Raw genomic sequence first — 18,853 nt, 5'->3', positions numbered from 1 at the left:
AAATTTTATGTGGATCATGAGGCCCTGTTCTTCTTGATGAACAAAGCAGATGTGAAAGGACGAATGATGAGATGGCTCCTTCTATTCCAGGAGTTCGACTTTGAGGTGATTACTAAGCCTGGTCGTTCCCATGTTCTGGCTGATCATCTGTCGCGTATCCCACAAACTACAGATGAGGAGCAGGATGATCCAGACCTCCCTGATGCTTCCCTATTCTTGGTAGAAACTGTAACTCCCTGGTATGCAGACATTGCTAATTTGTTGGCAACCCAACAGTACCCTCCTGGTATTTCTAGTCGGGAAAGGAAGAAGCTCATGCTAGAATCATCCCCCTACACCCTGCTAGGCGGTGCACTATACAAGAAAGGCAAAGATGAAGTGCTCAGAAGATGTGTTGCAGGAGATGAGATTGGGATTGTTCTGAAGGCTTGCCATGACGAGCCATGTGGAGGTCACTTTGCAGGAGAAGCTACAGCCAGGAAGGCTCTGCTAGCAGGTTATTGGTGGCCTACCATCCACAAAGATTCCTATGATTACTGTAAAAGATGTGATGCTTGTCAAAGAATGGGGAAGCCCACGAAGACAAGTGCCATGCCATTGCAACCTATCCTTCCCTTGAAGCCGTTTGAGAAGTGGGGCATTGACTTCGTAGGTCCGATCGACCCTCCCACCAGAAGGAAACAGAACAGATATATCCTCGTATGTACGGATTATGTTACAAAGTGGTGTGAAGCTAAAGCCCTAAAGCGGGACGATGGTAACAGCGTGGCCCTGTTCATGTATGAGAATATCATCACCCGTTTTGGTAGTCCCTTAGAGCTGGTAAGTGATAGAGGCACTCATTTCCTCAACAAAGTCATGGAAGAGTTGACAGAGTTGTATAAGATCCGCCATCGCAAGTCCACTCCTTATTACCCCAGAGCCAACGACCAAGTCAAAGTCACCAATCGCATCCTCTGCTCGATTCTGACAAGAACAATTGCTGCACATCGTCGTGATTGGGATGATCGACTTACAGAGGCCCTCTGGGCGTACAGAACCTCCCATAAAGCAGCAACAGGACAAACACCCTTCCAGCTGGTGTATGGTACAGAAGCTGTTTTTTCGATTGAACTGGAATTACCCTCTTTGAGAGTGGCTATCAAAGAGCGTTTGGGGGAAGATGATTCACTGCAACGCCATCTCCTGCACTTGGAATGTTTGGACGAAATTCGCAGGATGGCTCTACAGTGCATGGAAGCCACGCAAGCTCGACGCAAGGCTTACCATGACAGTTTCATCAAGCACAAGGAGTTCAAAGCAGGTGATTTGGTCCTAGCCTATGATTCACGATTTGGCAAGTTTCCTGGTAAGCTCCAACAGCGGTGGATGGGCCCCTATAAGGTACTTGCAGTCAACCCTAATGGCTCTGTCCAAGTACAGACCGTGGATGCCTCTGATGATCCCTTTCTGATCAATGGATATCGCCTGAAGAAGTACTTCCCTCCTTGGGGATCTTGACAATTACGGACACTTGATCCTTTCCCTCGTTGGCGCAGCATTGTACTTCTTATGATGCTACTTCTGATAGCCGTTCTTCAATCACTCCTGATGAAGTGGACGCAACCCTCTATCTCCTCAAACCCCCCTTCTAGCCTTGATCTCTTATCCTCTATTTTCCACCAGCGACAGTGGCGAGGTGGGTTCTGACACATGGTCTTTCCACCATTCCCTTGTTCAATTTGAAGAAAAGAGAAAAAGAGAAAAAAAAAAGACAAAAAAAAAACATATCGGTCATGGGAGAAAAGGACTAAGGTCCCTGTCATGCCGACCTATTCTTCGAGAAAAGGTGGAAACACCCTCGGGAATAGGGAAAAAAGAAAAGAAGAAAAAAAAACAAAACAAATCTGTTATGAGAGAAAAGGAAGCAATTCCCTGTCATAGCAGGCCTCGTTCCAAAAAAAGGTGATAAACACCCTTGGGCGAGAAGCTGGCTGTGGAAAAGGTGGTAACACCCAGCAGTCCAGAAGTGGATTCATTAATTGATATTCCCAGGATCCAATTCCGAAGCTGCCTCCCTTGGTACGCTGTGTCATGGGTCTCTTTGCAAAGTGACTACCTGTCCTCCAGCCGACGACATGTTCCTATCCAACACAATGTTCGATTTGATGGCTACCTCCCTGGGTACGCCTCTTTAACAATTGATGACGCGATCTTCATCGACAAACAATCGAGTGATGTGAGCTTTCATCCTAACCGGATGGGGATGTGAGTATGGGCTGCCCTCTTATAACTATCAACAGAGAGTGAGACAGAGGGTGGGTCGAGAGACCAGTCTTTTCCATTCCAATCAAATGAGAGGTGAGAAGTGTGAATGAAGAGTTGCACGCACGGGATGGGCCTCTCGAAGCACAAAGCACAATTTGTCCCTGTGCACTGCACCATAAGGCTCCCTTGCCTTCCTTCTTGCACCGTATGCCGGCACAGGGCGGGATGCACCGTTGCACCATCAAATGCGCACAAGGCATACAATCTTTGCACAAGTGACTATGAGGATTACATCAATGGATTTCAGGAAAAGGCTGCCCTCCTGTATCTATCAACCGAGAGTGAGACAGAGGGTGGGCTGAGTGTGACTGGAGTTTCTTCAATCAAATACCGAGAGGTGAGATTGAGGGACGTTACGACACTTGGAGTCAGGTATGTTCCCGTTTCCCTATGCACCCACGGGATGGGTCTTTACCGTCATCACAAGACACATCACCCTGTTCTGTACACTGCACTGTAAGGCTCCCTTGCCTTTCTCCTTGCACTTATGCCAGACGGGTTAGACGCACTAATGCACCATCAACTGTGCACCCTGGCATACCCCCTTTGCACCATTTCCCCCTTGTTGATTCCTCAACCGGGTATGAGATATGGGTTTTAATCATTCTTCCGCGAGTGATATTAGTCATGGGGCGAGTGATTGTTCTTTCATTCCAATTGAGTGACTGTGAGTTGAGTGTAGTATCCCTCATCATCGACGAATTTCCTGCGATTCCTTCCATCAGCTACCTCCCTGGGTGCTGCCGCGTGGTCCCTGCCATGACGGACGTGTGCGCTGTAAAGATGCCTTGGTCCCTCCAGTGCCGACAACCACACTGACGTGCCGTCGACACTCAACCTTGATTCTTGACGAAACGGGCCAAGTTTATCTAACCCTACACTTTAGTTTCTTCGTGCCGGTCATGTTTTAAGTGTGGGGAAGTTAGTGGATGGTCTGTGGCGTGGTCTTAGGTCCCTGTTGTTCGGTTAACCCTATCCATTAAGGTTTTAAGTGTGGGGACGCGTCCCTGCGCGTCTCCCGGGCATACTTTTCTGCATCTGCCTTAACATGTTCATGCATGAATGCCTTGCCTTGCTTTTACCCTAATGGGATCCCTTCCCACCCTTCCGGTTATGTTCCACCCACCCTTGGGGCTGTTCCCCTGCAGTTTTCCTTCATTCCTTGATTTTGAGGTCCTGCCATGTGAATGTACCCTACGTTCACCAAAATCCAAATCCAACCTTATAGCCCTGTTCCTCCCATTGAACGGTCCATTTTTCCTTTTTACCTACCCCTGTTCCGGTGCACAGTTTTTGAGTTATTAATTTTTGAAGCATTTTACACAATTTAGACGGTTTTCCATGTGAACGCGCTTTTCTTGCTTCGGAACCGTGATCTGACGTCCTAGCCCTGACCACCACTTTTTCCCTGACATTTTTCCTTTTTATTCCGCATCATTCCGATACACGGTTTGTCCAATATTAATTTTCCGGGTTTTTAAGACTTTTTCATGCGTATTTTGGACATTTTTCCATGTGAACCTGCCCTATTTGTATCGAAATTCCAATTTGATTTGACAGCCGTGTCCCCTGTGCCTTCCCCTCCCTTTTTCCTTTTTCCTCCACCCTTTTTGGACTTTCAGATTTTTACTTATTAAATTTTAAATGAGTTTTCGGGAGTATTTTTGGCGTTTTTTGCATGTGGACCCCTCCTACTTCCGTCGGAACTGTATTTTAATGTGATAACCCTATGTCACCCCTTCCTGCGGACATTTTTCCTTCTTACTGCATGTCATTCCGGTGAATGGGTTGTCAGATATTAATTTCCGATCCCATTTTCGGGTTTTTTTTTGGGTTTTTTCCATGTGAACGCGTCTTCTCTCCGTCAGAATTATGTTTTGATGTGATAGGATTGTCGGGCACATCTTTCTGCACAGTTTTCCTTTTTTCTGCACCTCATTCCGATGCACGGATTTTTCGCTATTAATTTTTAATTGCGTTTTTTGGTTCGTTTTTTGTGTTTTTTGCACGTGACCGCCTTTACTCCTCCCGGAATCTCCGTCATATATTTTTCTTGTTTTTCGCCTGCCATCCTGCCCACTTTTTGTTTTTACGCTATTTCGTTTTGACGTCCGGATTGGGAGTTATTAATTTTTCTTTCTTTTTACGTTTTTTCTCGCGCCCGTTTTACTCGTGAACGCGCCCGTTTTCGATTTTACGAGTCTCCATGCGCCCCGGTCGTGTCCGCGTAACCCGTACCGTTTTCCCCGTGTCATTTCAATCCTGTCATGGTAAATTTTTTTACCTCGCCCCGCGCACGAGCGCGGGACGGGGGTACGCGCCCTTGCCCCCCACCCCTTTCCCCTAACTGCCCACCCCATGGCCCCCCCATGGGCCCCCACCCCTTTCCCCTAACTGCCCACCCCTTCCCCCCAACCGCCCGTTTATCTCTCTCTTTCTTTCTCTCTCTCTCTTTCTTTCTCTCTCTTTGCCCGACTTCCTCCCTCTCCTCCTCCCCCAGCCCGCCTTCCTCCCTACCCCCCGACTTCCTCCCTCTCCTCCTCCCCCAGCCGCCGCCGCCCGGCCTTCCCCAATCCGCCTTCTTCCTTCCCCCCCTCCTCCTACTCCTCCTTCCTCTTCCATCCTCCCCTCCTTCCTCGTTCCCCCCCGCCTTCCTTCTCTTCGCCTCCCTCCTGCCCCCCCCGCCATTCCGTTCCCCCCCGCCCTCCTGCTTCTTCGCCTTCCTCCTACCCCTCCGCCTTCTCGCCCTTCCTCCTACCCCCCCCGCCGCCTTCTGCCTACCCCCCCACCCGCCGCCTTCTGCCTACCCCCCCGCCTTCCCGCCCTTAACCCCGCCCGCAGCCTTTCTGCCTACCCCCCCCCCCCCCCCGGCCGCCTTCTGCCTACCCCCCCGCCCGCCGCCTTCTGCCTATCCCCCCGCCGCAGGTCGCCGCGCCACGCAGGCCGTCGCGCCTCCAATCGCCGTGCCACGCAGGTCGTCACGCCTCCAGCCGCCAATCACCACGAAGGTCGCCGAAACGCCGCCGACATCGCCACCCTGCCGCCGGGTCGCCGCCGCCGCCACCTTCCTGCTCCACCTCCTCTCTAACCCTCCTTAGGTTAGTTCTACTAACTTTAGTTAGTTAAACTAACCCTAATTAAGTTAATCTAACCCTAATTAACTTTAACTAACCCTAAAGTAGTTAGTCTAACCCCCCTAGGTTAACCTAACCCCCTAGTAACCTTACACCTAACCTAAACCTACCCTCAACTAACCCTAGTTAGTTCCCTCAACTAACCCTAGTTAGTTCCCTAAACTAACCCTAGTTAGTTTACTAACCCTCCCCTAGTTAGTTGACTAACCTAACTATAGTTAACCTTGACTAACCTAACTTAGTTGACTAACCTAACTTAGTTGACTAACCTAGCCTAGTTGACTAACCTAAGCAACCTAGACTAACCTGACTTGCCTTGGGCAGACTAACATGACTTACCCCCACTAACCAGACTTAATTGACTTATGCCTAACTGACTTATCTGATTAATGTGATTTAGGTGATTTAATTAATCACTACATTAATTTTTCCCTTTTAAAAAAATTCAAAAAAATTTCTAAAAATTCCTTTTGCCTTTTGCCCATTTTTGGGAGTTTGTCCGCTGGACATTACCCACCCTATAATTTCTGAAAATTCAATATTTCCTAATTTCACCTCCAAATTGCCAATAAATGTAAAAAATTCATTTAAAATTTCTAAAAAAATTCTAAAACAATTCTAAAAAATTCTAACAAATTCCCCTCACCTCCCTTCATCATTTTCCCTTTATTCAAACATAAATAATCACACCTTAACACTATATATATATATATAATAAAAAATAAAAAACTAACAAATATAAAATTAAAATAAACAACCAACACCAACCAAATCCACACATCCGCTAAGGTGTTGTTATTGTTGTTTCATCAATGATCTTTACTTTTCCTTTACTGGATTCACTTCTTTTGGTGGACTCTTCCGTGCGCATTTCTGCATTACATATACACCCCTTCCAGGTATTTATTTTATGTGCTTTATTTATTTTTTATTTCCCCTTGAATCACAAATTAATTGTTAAAATGAACCCTTTAATTCACCTACAGTTTCCACGCGCATTCACGCTCAACACACATACTTTTTAATTAAAATAAACCCGTCGTTCACTTAGCACGCGCTACGTGCGCTACAGAGGCACTTTAAAATTTTAAATAAAATAAACCAGCCGTCACAAGAGCACGCGCTGGCAAAAAAGCGCTCCACATCACTTTAATTTGTAAATAATGAATTGCATTTAGAGACCCAGTCGGGAATCGAAGTCCGGGAATCGAATAACTGCACCGCTTCACCTAATAATTGGTAATTTAAATTACTAATAAGGAACCGCCGTTTTCTTGTTAAGGTTTATCACCTAATAAAAATTCACCCATTTTTAATAATTGATTAAAATAAACCCTTCATTAAATTAATCCCCCCTCACTGCACTTACTTCCCCTTTTTAATGAACCGTTTCGTGGGATGGGTTTGCGCAGTCATTAGTGTTATTTTCCTTGGTCCTGTCTTGGTTTATCACAGATTTAGTTTTGATATGTGTCGGATGTGGTATAATTTTGGTTTCCTGTCTTAGTTACAGTTACGGGTACGGTATGCAGTTTTTTTCTTTTGTTGCCTGATACGGGGTTCAGGGTGTTTGTCTAATGCATCGCATGAAGCTTTCGGTCGCATTTGTCTCGAGGTCATGTCAAATTTTTTCTAGAATGTGGTTTGCTTGGGGTTAGTAGGTCGAGTCACGTTTTATTGGTAATTCTCTTATCCTTGGTTTTTTGTCTGTTGCTTTGCAGGCATTCTCCTTGATTGTCTGTGTTTGTGGTGTGTGTGTAACCATCTGAATGGCGCCTTCTCATGCTCCTCCCCCTATCCAGTACGTCCCATTAGTTAGTAGGGATTACTCGTCCCTACTTACTTTTGAGCCCCTCACGAAGGCGAGACTTGCTGCTTTTGTGGCCACTCCTTTTCCATTGCTTCCAAAGGATCCGTCGTTATGTGATGAGTTCCTGGCCTCTTACAGTAAGAAGACAGGCGTAGTCCAAGGCATGTCTATGACTTTGACATCTCGCAGCTTAGGGAAGGCTCTGTCTCTTCCCTTCAAAGGAGAACCTTTTGTGACCACTCGTCAGCTCTTCTCTAATGAAGAGATTCTCAAGCTGTTGCAGAAGCAGACAAGGGAAGTCCTTGATGTTAAGAAGGTGATAAACTCTTCAGGAGTTTCTTTTTCTATTATCACTGATCCCGTATGGAAGACGATGTGTCAGTTCCTTCAGGACAGGTTTATGCCTACCAAAACGCCATCCCACTATTTGTCCAAAGAGCTTTTCACAGCTTCCAGGATGGTGCTGAAAGGAGTTGCTATTGATTGGAGCACTTACCTCCTTACTAAAATGGATCAGCATTTTGTTAAAGTCACCAGAGGTAATGTTACCAATGCTACATACGGATCATATTTGTCTGCCTTCTTGACCTATTCAGGTTTACAGAAGAGTGTGCCTCCACCTCCTCCATCAGATCCAGTACCTCCTCCTCCACCTTCAGAAGAGTCAGCACCCATTGACATTGAGGATGATGATTCTCCGCCTCCCCTGGTCATACAGCGCAAACGCTTGAAGAGGGTAGCGGATAAAGCCCCTGCTGTACTTCCCTCAGTGCCTATCCCTGCTACTTCTGGCAGTGAACTCCCTGGGTATCTCACTTGCACTAACCTGTTCAGAGCACATCGAGAAGGATCCTTGGAGATCTCAGTTCCCTCCCTGAACAGTCTCGTCTCAGGAGATGCCATTCCTTTCCTCTGCAAGGATATTCAAAGTTCCATTGAGTTGTCAGTGACAGCCTGTGTTCAACAGCTATACGCATCTTTCTATGAGGAGCTCATGCAGTCCAAAGACCAGTTGCATAAGGCAACATCTGAGTTAGCTTCTGCTAAGGATACCCTAGCAGATTTATTTAAGCAAATGGAACAACAAACCCAACTGGTTGCCACTCAAAGCGATGAGATTTCTTCATTGAAGACCCAGTTATTCGAGGCTCAATCACAGGTTACTAGCCTTTCAGCAGAGAAGGAGAGGATGTCCAGCGAAGCGAAAGAATTCCAAGTTCTTTTAGATGACAAGCTTTCAGCTTTACAGATGGCTAATGACACAGTGGCCAACCAAGCTTCCCAAATCCAGCAGTTGCAAGATCAGCTTGCAAAGTCCCGCTCTGTTCCTCCAAGCCCTCCTGTTTCATTAATTCCTTCTCTTTCACAGCAGGACTTGGCTGCCCTACAGAGACAGGCTACTTTGTGCCCTCTATTCCAAGATAAAGTGGAAAGATTGCAGTCTAGAATGGACTTGTTATGGTCTACCTTTGAACAGTTTCAGGAATATGTCTTACCAGACCATTCTTTCTTTGTCCACTACCACTTACAGAAGTTGGTCTTCTATATGAAGCTTTCCACGATGGATTTACCTTTTCCAGAGGATGGCTGGAGTGGGGCTTGGTCTGCTGAGTTGTTGACAGAGGTAGTCAGAATGGTCTTTGAAGATTCTGTCACGCCAAATACCATGTTGATGTCATACATGTATCTCTGAGGAGATTTGTTAATTCCAGATGAGGTAGATATGGCATGGTATGTGGGGGATGTGGTCTTACAGGCTGTTTTGTATGTCAATCATTTGGAGTTGCGCATAGCTGATATGTTCCAGAGTTATTCCTCCAACGTAGCTGATTGTCAGGATAATTCGTGGCATCCCATGATTGATTTGGTGGTCCTCAATCAAAGACAAAACACAGCTCCTACCTTTGTCCAGAGTACTAACCAACTGAGGATGGATCTCTTAACCTATCTTTCCAAACATAATCCATTTGATGCTACCTTCTTTGATGCCTATCATAGACGATCTCTCTTAGGACCTTCTGTTCCTACCCTCCTCTATTATCAACAAATGGCTCACCGCTATGCTATATATTTTTCCCTTTGTCAATCTAATTCCACCATTATTTTACCCCTTCTTTTCCAACCTTCATCTTTCCCTCAAATTCCTATTTTCACATATTGTTCCTTTATTGAGGATAGGGTATTTTCCCCTTCTCCACCCTGTCCTTCACCCCTCATTAATGTACCCTCCACATTTCCTATTTATCAGTTAACACCGTTCCTTAGTGATTCCTTACAAATTTCTGCCACTCCTTCTTTAACCTTTTCTTCCTTTTATGATTTTTCCTATCCTTCCCTACATCCACTTTCCCTTATTCCACTACCCTCTCCTAACACTTCCATATCTCAACCACCTCAGTTGGTTAGTGACTGTGACGGGTTTGATAATCAAATTTTCAGAAGAAGGGGATGGAGTTTGGATGATTGCCTTACAGGACCGCAGATTAATTGGCCAGTAATTCCAGGAGAATGGACAGCTTCCAGTCAAGCTTATCAAAACTATGTTCATTTTGCCCAACAGTATTCACAGTCTGCAGATCCCTCAGTGAGATTAACTGCTCACTTTGCTTGGTACCTGGCGTATATGCATAGGCACTCTCATACTGATTCAAAGCCTATTCCAAAGTTGTGCATGAATGTCAATGTAAGCATTGATTCCCAGCAGCTGGAGATACTGTATTTTCATGCCCTCTGTTTGCCTAGCAGATACCTGGTCCTGTTGGAAAGGATGTGCTGTCTCCAATTTTTTCAAAATCCTCCTAAAAACTTTGTAGATGAATCCTTATCTATGGATCGATTCCGACAACATCAATCTTTTAAGAGGGATCATCTTCATTGATACCTTTCCAATGTATGGTGGAAGTTTTTTAATGAAAAACTCTTTTTTTTTACGGAGTCATTCAGATGGTTGTGTTGTGTATTAGTGTTTGTGTTGTGAGTTCATTTATGTCAAACGAACGTGGTGGCTTTCTATTGGATTTCGTGTACGAGCTACGTTTTGGAGATTTGTGGTGATGGGGTCGTGGATGGAGAATTGAAGCAGATGCTGAAGAAGAAGAAGCAAACTTTTATATCCTTTACAAATTTGTGGTGATTTTTTTTAGTTTGATAAGAGGTGTTAATGTATGAAGAGTTTTCCTTTCTTTATATTTTTATATCAGAAACAGGTTATAAGTTGGGGTCGTGGTGGATGGATTATTTTTTAGAAGATATTGAAGATCAAAGTTGAGCTTTTCCATGAACTTGTATTCCCTTTTTCCTGGGTCGCGAGGATGCTTCCTTATTAAGTGTGGGGATATGTTGAGTGTTGAAATGACTTGTTTTTTGGCTGATTTTTGTTATTTTTGAGAGCTGAATGGTTGATTTTATGAGATGATTGATTGATTTGGAAGTGGATTGAGAGTGTTTTGGATGATATTGATTGTGTTTTGGAAGTTCATGATGTTTGTTGATGGTTCTGTGATGTTCTGATAGGTTCTGAATGGTTCTGTATACCTTCTGTTTTGTTCTGTTTTGGTCTGTTTTGTTCTGATTGTCTTCTGTAAGGAGGGAATGAGTATTGATTGATGAAGAATGAGATATTGTGAAAGCTTATTGAATGGTTTGTGAGAGTTTGGAATGATTTGAGAGTGAGTTATGAGGTTTTGATAACCTTCTGTAACCTTCTATAGGTCTTCTGTAGAGCTTCTGCTTCTGTTCTGCTTCTGTTCTGTTCTGTACTGTAGCTGTTCTGGTACTGTTCTGTAGACTGTTCTGTATGCTTCTGTAAGTGTTCTGTGGAATGTATGTGTGACTTTGGGAAAGTTTTCTAGCCTTGGAAAGAGGTGAATACAAGTGCAAAAGAGCTGAAAGAAGTGGAAGAAGTAGCTGCTGAAGACTCAAGTGAAGACTAGAGTGAAGTGACAGTAGTGAGCTATGAAAGGACACTGTAGTGGCTCTGGTGACCCTTCATATCAGACATACCTCTTGGGAGGGGTATCCACGACCTAAGGGGATTATTGAGAGTGATTTTGAGAGATTGTAGTGAGGATATGATGTATTATTGATGGAGAGAGAGAGAGAGAGAGTCAGAGATAGCTAATTGTACTGAAACAGAGTGATTGTATATGAGAGATTGAGAGAGAAGACTATGAAGATATTGAAGATGAATACTATGTGATGTATTTCCATTCAAAGATGGTGTACTTCTTTGCTTTCTTTGTTCTATTGATGGATTTTGTGAAGATGTTGAAGAATATGGTTGATTCTATTAAAACCGTGGGAGATCTACATGATGCTGCATGAAGATTTGTTGTGCCTGGTGTTCTTTTCTTCATTGTGATCATATGAAACATGATAAACAAGCTTGTTGATGTTACAAGATAGATTTTCTTGCAAGAGAATTCCTTTTTCCTTGGTGTTCCTCTCGGGGCTCCAGTGGTTATACTCCTATATATACCAAACATAGCCTTCAAACTATTGGGTTTTGCTATCCATCCTAATGCCCTTTCGTTTTAAGCATCATCTTAGCTTTGATTGGTGCTTTTAGGACTTGGGATTTATCTACAAGATGTCACACTCTAACTACTTCCATTGCTCTATCTTTGAGTATCTTGTACACCCTACCCTTCATTTATAGCCTACCCTTCAATTATAGCATTCATTCATCCATTTCTTTATGTCCCGTCCTTCATCTTGCATACCTTATCCTTCATTCATAGTTTTCTCCTTCTTTGTTTCTATTTTTATGTCTTTGGCTAACTATCTTCACTCACGGGAAAATGAAATACACATCAAATACTATAATGGAAACATTTCAAATCAATGAGGCCACTTAAACATGAGTTGCCAGTCTGTTAGAGAGTCTAGAGAAGATTCAAAATTTACCAAAACAAGAAAACTGACTTTTCTAGATTCACTATTGTTGTATGAAAACATTCTTGATGGAATGCTTAACTAATTGCAATTTATATATGGGGCAATTTGTAGACTCACACCATGCCATCCATCACTAGAGATGAGTTATTGATAGCACTATAGAGTCTATTGCATAGGCAGGGTGCTTGACACATTATTAGGACTTCTTTGGCAACCTCAACTTAACCTTGTACATATATAAAATGATGCACTTTTCTTGATTCTTACCATGACAACACCCTACTTCCATTGACTCAAATCATGCATGGTTTGGGTCATCTCACTCAAGTTGATGGACTAAGGTATGGATTCTCAACCTATATTGAACTTGGTTGATAAACTAAATCGTATGGTATACTTAAAGATGCTCTTTACAATGATTTTTCTCTTGTTTGCATACAGAGATGAGCGTCTAGTGCATAGCAGAGCAATGATAATTCCCATTTTTTGAGTGCATGAGTTGCTATCAAGATTGCACCTTCTCAATCCACTCCATTTGTGCCTCCTAAACCAGTGGCCTAAGGAGCTAAGGCCTTGCCCTCCCAAGTATATTCTTCTAGCTTTTGAGTATATTTTATTCTATGTATGCATTTTGTAAGTTGTCTCATGCATTTCTTTATATATTTGGATTCCTTTGTCTCCAAGTTATAGCACCTACATGGGCACATATTGTGTCACCTATTACATTGATTAATTCATGATGGCCATATCATCTTGCTCAACGAAGTTTTTTTTTTCAATAAATGTGTGACACTATCAACCTATATATGCCAAGGTTGATTCCAATATAGATTGAGATAGGTCATCTAAAAGGAAATCGCTCAAACCTTGGTATTTTTCTCACTATATGCAGGGGGGATGGAATATACTAGTGCAGTAATCATATACTAAGGTTAGATTTTGGATATGATCAATCACCTTATTGCCATTATCACCTACAAGAAGTGATAATTCCCTTTCATTTTTCTTTTTAATTAAATGAAACATTTTCTTGATTGGCATATCAATTTTTCCAACCTACCAAGCTTTTGTAAATAGGAGATTTTTAATTTGTAGCAATTCCTATTTTGCTTCTAGATCACTTTCATTAATTGTTCCTTTTAGTTGTATACATTGAGCATTTGCCCTAATCTTTTTCTTATGGAAGATGGGTGTTGTTTGATTATTTTGATAGCTCTAAGCAAAACCTTTTTTGTTTTTAAAGCATATTGCCATGTAGCAATCACCAAGATAGGAATAAGGAGAAGGCCCACACACATATATTCTAGATGCTTCTTTCGATATAGTCTATTTTGAATAGGGTGACATTGGCTTGGAACCAACCCAAGGGAATAATATTATCATTATTTGAAAGTGTGAGTTGGACCTAGAGAAGTGGAGATCATTGACACCACGATATCCGTATGAACCTCAAAGTTTGCACTAATGTAAGAGGAGAGCAGGTCTAAGGATATGTACACTCAGTCAAGTCTAATTGTTCCAATGGCCTCAACCCTTTGTTTATTTGACCATGTATAGAATCTTTCACTAGCCCTGTGTTTGTTTAACCATGCATAGAATCTTTTACAATCTATTTCCATCAAATTGTTGGTCAGCCTTAATTTTAAGCCATCAATCTTTTTCTCTAGCATGATACTTGGATGCATTCGACCATATTGAAAGCACCCATGGAGATAATAGGGCAATTAAAGTCTTAAAGGAAGTTCCATATATATTTCCCTTAACGAGTAAGAGCAATTAGCATAAAATGAAATCACAACACACTCTTGTTCACCCTTCAAAGACACAGCAACAAATTGATGGAGGATCCTTTATATGTACCTTATTAATAATCAGACTTACCAACTTCACATGTCTATCGATCATGGCCCATTCAATTCTTCCATTCTGACCTGATGTATGATGCCATGAATTATTTGAGTACTGGGATCTCTTTATTTTGGGGGGGGGGGGGGGGGGGGGGGGGGCTTTCTGCTTGAGCCTTGGACACAATAACTTCCTTATCATATTCCTTCTCTTAGTTTGGTGTGAGATCTTTGATGGATTGTGAGTCCTATTAGCAACTGTGGTACATGTGATATTATAGCATCATTAATGCTCAAGTATTATCTCTTAAGCAAGCCGTGAAGGATGTAGTAAAAGATATCAAGTTTATTCCTTCAAGTGTTGTGATATCCCAGGTCTAATGATGTATACATGACATGCAAATATCCACCATGATAGAGGCACAAAGGTTATTATACAACCGTGATCATAGGCCATGAAGCATTTAGGTATAGTATAGCCTAAAACGTTATGTAATGGTGTTATGTACTTGGTGATTTATTAGCTACACAATCAACTATAAAAGATATTATTGCCATTTCCTTCTCTTTTTTGCTACTTGAAGGTTTGCCCCCTTTTTCACAAAACTATGAAGCTTTTATCCAAGAAATCATTATCAATCTATACCAATTTGTTATTTTGGTTGTAGGTTTGGGAAGCCCTAAACCTCCAAAGGGCTTCCAGAACTTACCACCCTTCCTAAATCCCCCTTTATAATTAAATTCTCTCTCTCTCTCTCTCTCTCTCTCTCTCTCTCTCTCTCTCTCTCTCTCTCTCTCTCTCTCTCTCTCTCTCTCTCTCTCTCTCTCTCTCTCTCTCTCTCTCTCTCTCTCTCTCTCTCTCTCTCTCTCTCTCTCTCAATTATACGTTTTTAATTGAATTAAGCATTTCACTTTAAAATTTTCTCTTTTAATTAAATATTTTTAAAGTATTTTTAAAATTTTATTTTCCTTTTAATTAATCATTTCTCTCTCTCTATTCTCTCCCTTTTTAATTAAATATTTTCAATTAAATTTAAAAATTTTAATTTAAACTTCACTCCACTTTCATATTTTTATCTCTCTTTTAATTAATTATTTTTCAAATCCCTTTTTTTAGAGAGGAGAAAGGGAGAGGAAGAAGAAGAAGAGAGAGAGAGAGAGAGAATATGAACACACACACGCACACGCACACACACACACACGGAGAAGAAAAGGGAAAAAAGAGGAGAGAGAGAGAGAGAGAGAGAGAGAGAGAGAGAGAAAGAGGAGGAAAAAAAGGAAAAAAGAGGAGAGGGAGAGAGAAGGGAGGGGGAAGAGAGACATCGAGAAGAAAAGTGGAGAGAGATGGGGGAGAAAAAAAAACAAGAGAGATAGAGACACAAAGACATAGAGAGAGAAAAGAAGACGACAAACAAGAAGAAGAAAGAGAAAAAGAGGGGGAGAGAGGGGGAATGGAGGAAAGAGAAAAGTCTTTTTTAAATTTAAACCTTTGTGGCATAGTTTTCAACGAGAGAAAGAGAGAGAGGAAAGATATAATTTGAGAGAGAGAAGATAGGGAGAGAGGGAGAGGGGGGGACAAGGAAAAGAAATGAGAGGAAAAATAAATTATAAAAAAGGAGAGAAATTTAAAAAAAGCATGGAGAGAGGGGCAGAGAAGAAAAGGAAAGAGAGAGAGAGAGATAAGAAAAATAAGAAGAAAATAAAAAAGAAGAGAGAGGGGGGAAAGAGGGGAGAGAAAAAAGAGAAAAGAGAGGGAGAAAAAATGTGAGAGGGAAGAGAGGGAGGGAGAAAAAAGATTGAGAGAGAGGGGGTGAGAAGAGAAAAAAATGAAAACAAATTGAAGAGAGAGAGATTTGGAGGGACAAGTAAAAAATAGAGAGAGAGAGAGAGAAATAGCAAAGAGAGAAGGAAAATGTGGGAGAGAGAAAAGAAAACAAAAAAGAGGGGGGAGAGAAAGGGGAAAGAGAGGAGATAAAGGCAAAGAAAAAAGAGAAGAGAGAGAGAGAGAGAGAGCCCATCGGAAGAGGAGAGAGAAAATAGAGGGAGAAAAATGATAACAGAGAGAGAAAAGAAGAGAGAAAAAAGACGGAAGAGAGAGGGATAAAGAAGTTGAGAGAGAGGGGGGATGAGAAGAGAAAAAATGAATACATACATACAGACATACACACACACACACACACGCGCATATATATATATATATATATATATATATATATATGGGGGCGAATAAAAATAGAGAGAGAGAGAGAGAGAGAAATAGCAGAGAGAAGAAAAAGGTAGGAGATGGAAAAGAAATAAGAGGGAGGAGAGAGAGGGGAAAGAGGAGAGAAAGAGGCAAAGAAAAAAGAGGAGAGAGAGGGGGGACGGAAAAGAGGAGAGAGAAAGGAGGGAAGAGAGGGAGAAAAAAGATGAGAGAGAGAGAGAGAGGAATACATGACTTTGATATTAAACTCAAAAAACTATATTGTTTTTCATAGCTTGCACAGACAAACTGTCACTTAGAAAAAGGGAGAATGTAAGTGTTTTGCCAAAGACCTACTTACCTTTGTGAGAGCTTGAAGGTCGAAAAAGTAATATGTAGTTATCATTCACTATATAAGATGTGAAGCCTTTGGAAAACAACAAACCATGTTTAGACCTTCATAAGGTTACCTTCTTTAAAAAGTGAAATGTATTTTTTATATTTTTCTGATTACGTAGCTTTCGTAAACAAATTCTCAAGAGAGGTATTTTTAGCTTATGTAGTTTCTATTGACAATTTCTCAGGGAAGGAAGATAAAAAAATTTAAAGTGAATCATAGTATTGTGACAATGAAATTTTTTATGTGGTGCATGCATCAAGAAATTGGAAATCATGTAATGGGTTTGAATTTCTAATGAAAAAATATCAAAGAAACATTAAATACTTGCTCTCAACTATTGATAATTGGCATTTCTAAATAATGTGTCACTTATCCAATCTTTGACAGTTTGATCCTAACTCAATTGATAGCTATTAGGGCCCTTGCGTAGGTTCTTTGTTATCACCTAGAATCTAATAATTAGCTTTCATCGACATATTTCTCTATGTCTTTATAAACTAGATTTCTAAAAAATGTTTGAGTTCCCATACATGTGCAACATAGAGACATGCTAATCACAAAATACTGTGTGGATTGGTAATCTCTCTTGCAATTTCAAATATAGTACTCATGGCACCTTTTGTTATAGAATCCGAGATACACTCTCGACTTTCTTATATACTTAAAATATATATGGCGCTTATTATGTTTGCACAAAGGAAGAATAGATGAGAGAAAAGAAAGATGTAGAGAGAGGTAGAGAAATTGCCAACACACTAGGAACTAGAAGATGGGCCAGCCCCCCCCCCCCCCCCCTTGTGGAGTTATATTATTGAAAAGGAGCAAGCTCCTCCATTACACATAAGCCAGTTCTTACTTATAGATCTTGGAAATAAGATCACGGTTCCTTACACGATATACAACCAGCTAACACTTGCACAACTTGGAAGTTGGCACCTTTTGATCATTCTTGAGTCTCCTTCTCTCCTACACAATGTGTAGGGCTCTCCTCTTGGCACTTGATTTCAGCAAAGTTTCCGCAGCACTTGCACCTTCTCTTCTCCTCTTGGAACTTGATTTCAACAAAGCTTCCGCAGCACTTGATTTCAGCAGGGCTTCCATAGCACTTGCACCTTCTCTTCTCCTCTTGAATAAATGCAAAGTGATGCTTCCTTCACCTCTCCCTTACACCCAAGGAGAGCCTCCTCTTTTATAGGTTTCAAGATCTTCTCTTCTTGGAGAGAGAGTTGAGTTTATCTTCATGCAAGATGTGGTTGTTCCACTCTGCAGCACTAATTTCGAGATATCTCTTTGTGCATTGTTTGGATGAAAAAACGCCCAACATGAAAGTTGTAGATCTCACTGTTTCTGATAACCAAGGCGGCCCATTTTAAGATATCGTTTATCTATTGCAAGATGTTTTAAAAATAGATTTTTCAAAAAAATAACTTTTTAAAATGTACTCTTAACTTGTGGTCCATGCAACCACCTTGAGTCATAGATAAGGAGAGTTCATTAGATTGCCTTGGACCTCAACCTTAAGATTGAGTTCCACACAAAAGCTTGTGTCATTTTAGATCTTAGAAAGAGAAAATCACTTTTCTCCTCACTTCCAGAGAATCACGTCTCTTGTCTTTCTTAGTGAGAGAATTTCCTCTCTTGTCTGTCTTAATGAAAAAAAAGACCTTAAACCTTGACTTGTAGGGGAGAGGATGACCCCAAATGAATGCAATGCTCATTACACACAAGTAAACATTCCCAGGTGTCCCTGGATGCACACATAAATACATATACACAATGCTAATGCACTTCCTCTTCTTAGAACTCAATGCATCTTCATTTATGTATAACTCCTTGGTTCTTGTGTACACTCTTACACTTGGAAGAGACACTTCTTTCCCCCTTCATAACTTGTACTGCTTGTATGAGATATCCTTGTCACAGTGCTCTGATCACCCCATTAAGTGATACACTAGGAATATTGGTCTCTAAATGGTCTCATGGCCATGCTAGATCATCATCAACACTTAAAGAAAAACGAGTCATTAATTTATTGACATGAATTTATTGAATAGAGAATGCGTAATCAGCAGTCAATTTAGTGACATCTTTTAATAGATCTTAATATTTGCCTTTTACTTTATTGCATGTAGATAATTGTAGAGAGAGATTTAGTATAGAGATATACTTTATTTCTTGAAAAAAAACATTATATGCATCTCGCAGTGGTAGAATGTTTGATACAATATACATAGACCTTGGAATGCCTAAATTGACTTGTGTTTAATCACTGACTTTACT

This window comes from Lygodium microphyllum, chromosome 8, assembly GCF_053477565.2.
Source record: "Lygodium microphyllum isolate KBCC chromosome 8, Lygodium_microphyllum_v1.1.10, whole genome shotgun sequence".
NCBI lineage: Eukaryota > Viridiplantae > Streptophyta > Polypodiopsida > Schizaeales > Lygodiaceae > Lygodium > Lygodium microphyllum.
Note: the sequence above shows the minus strand (reverse complement) of the source record.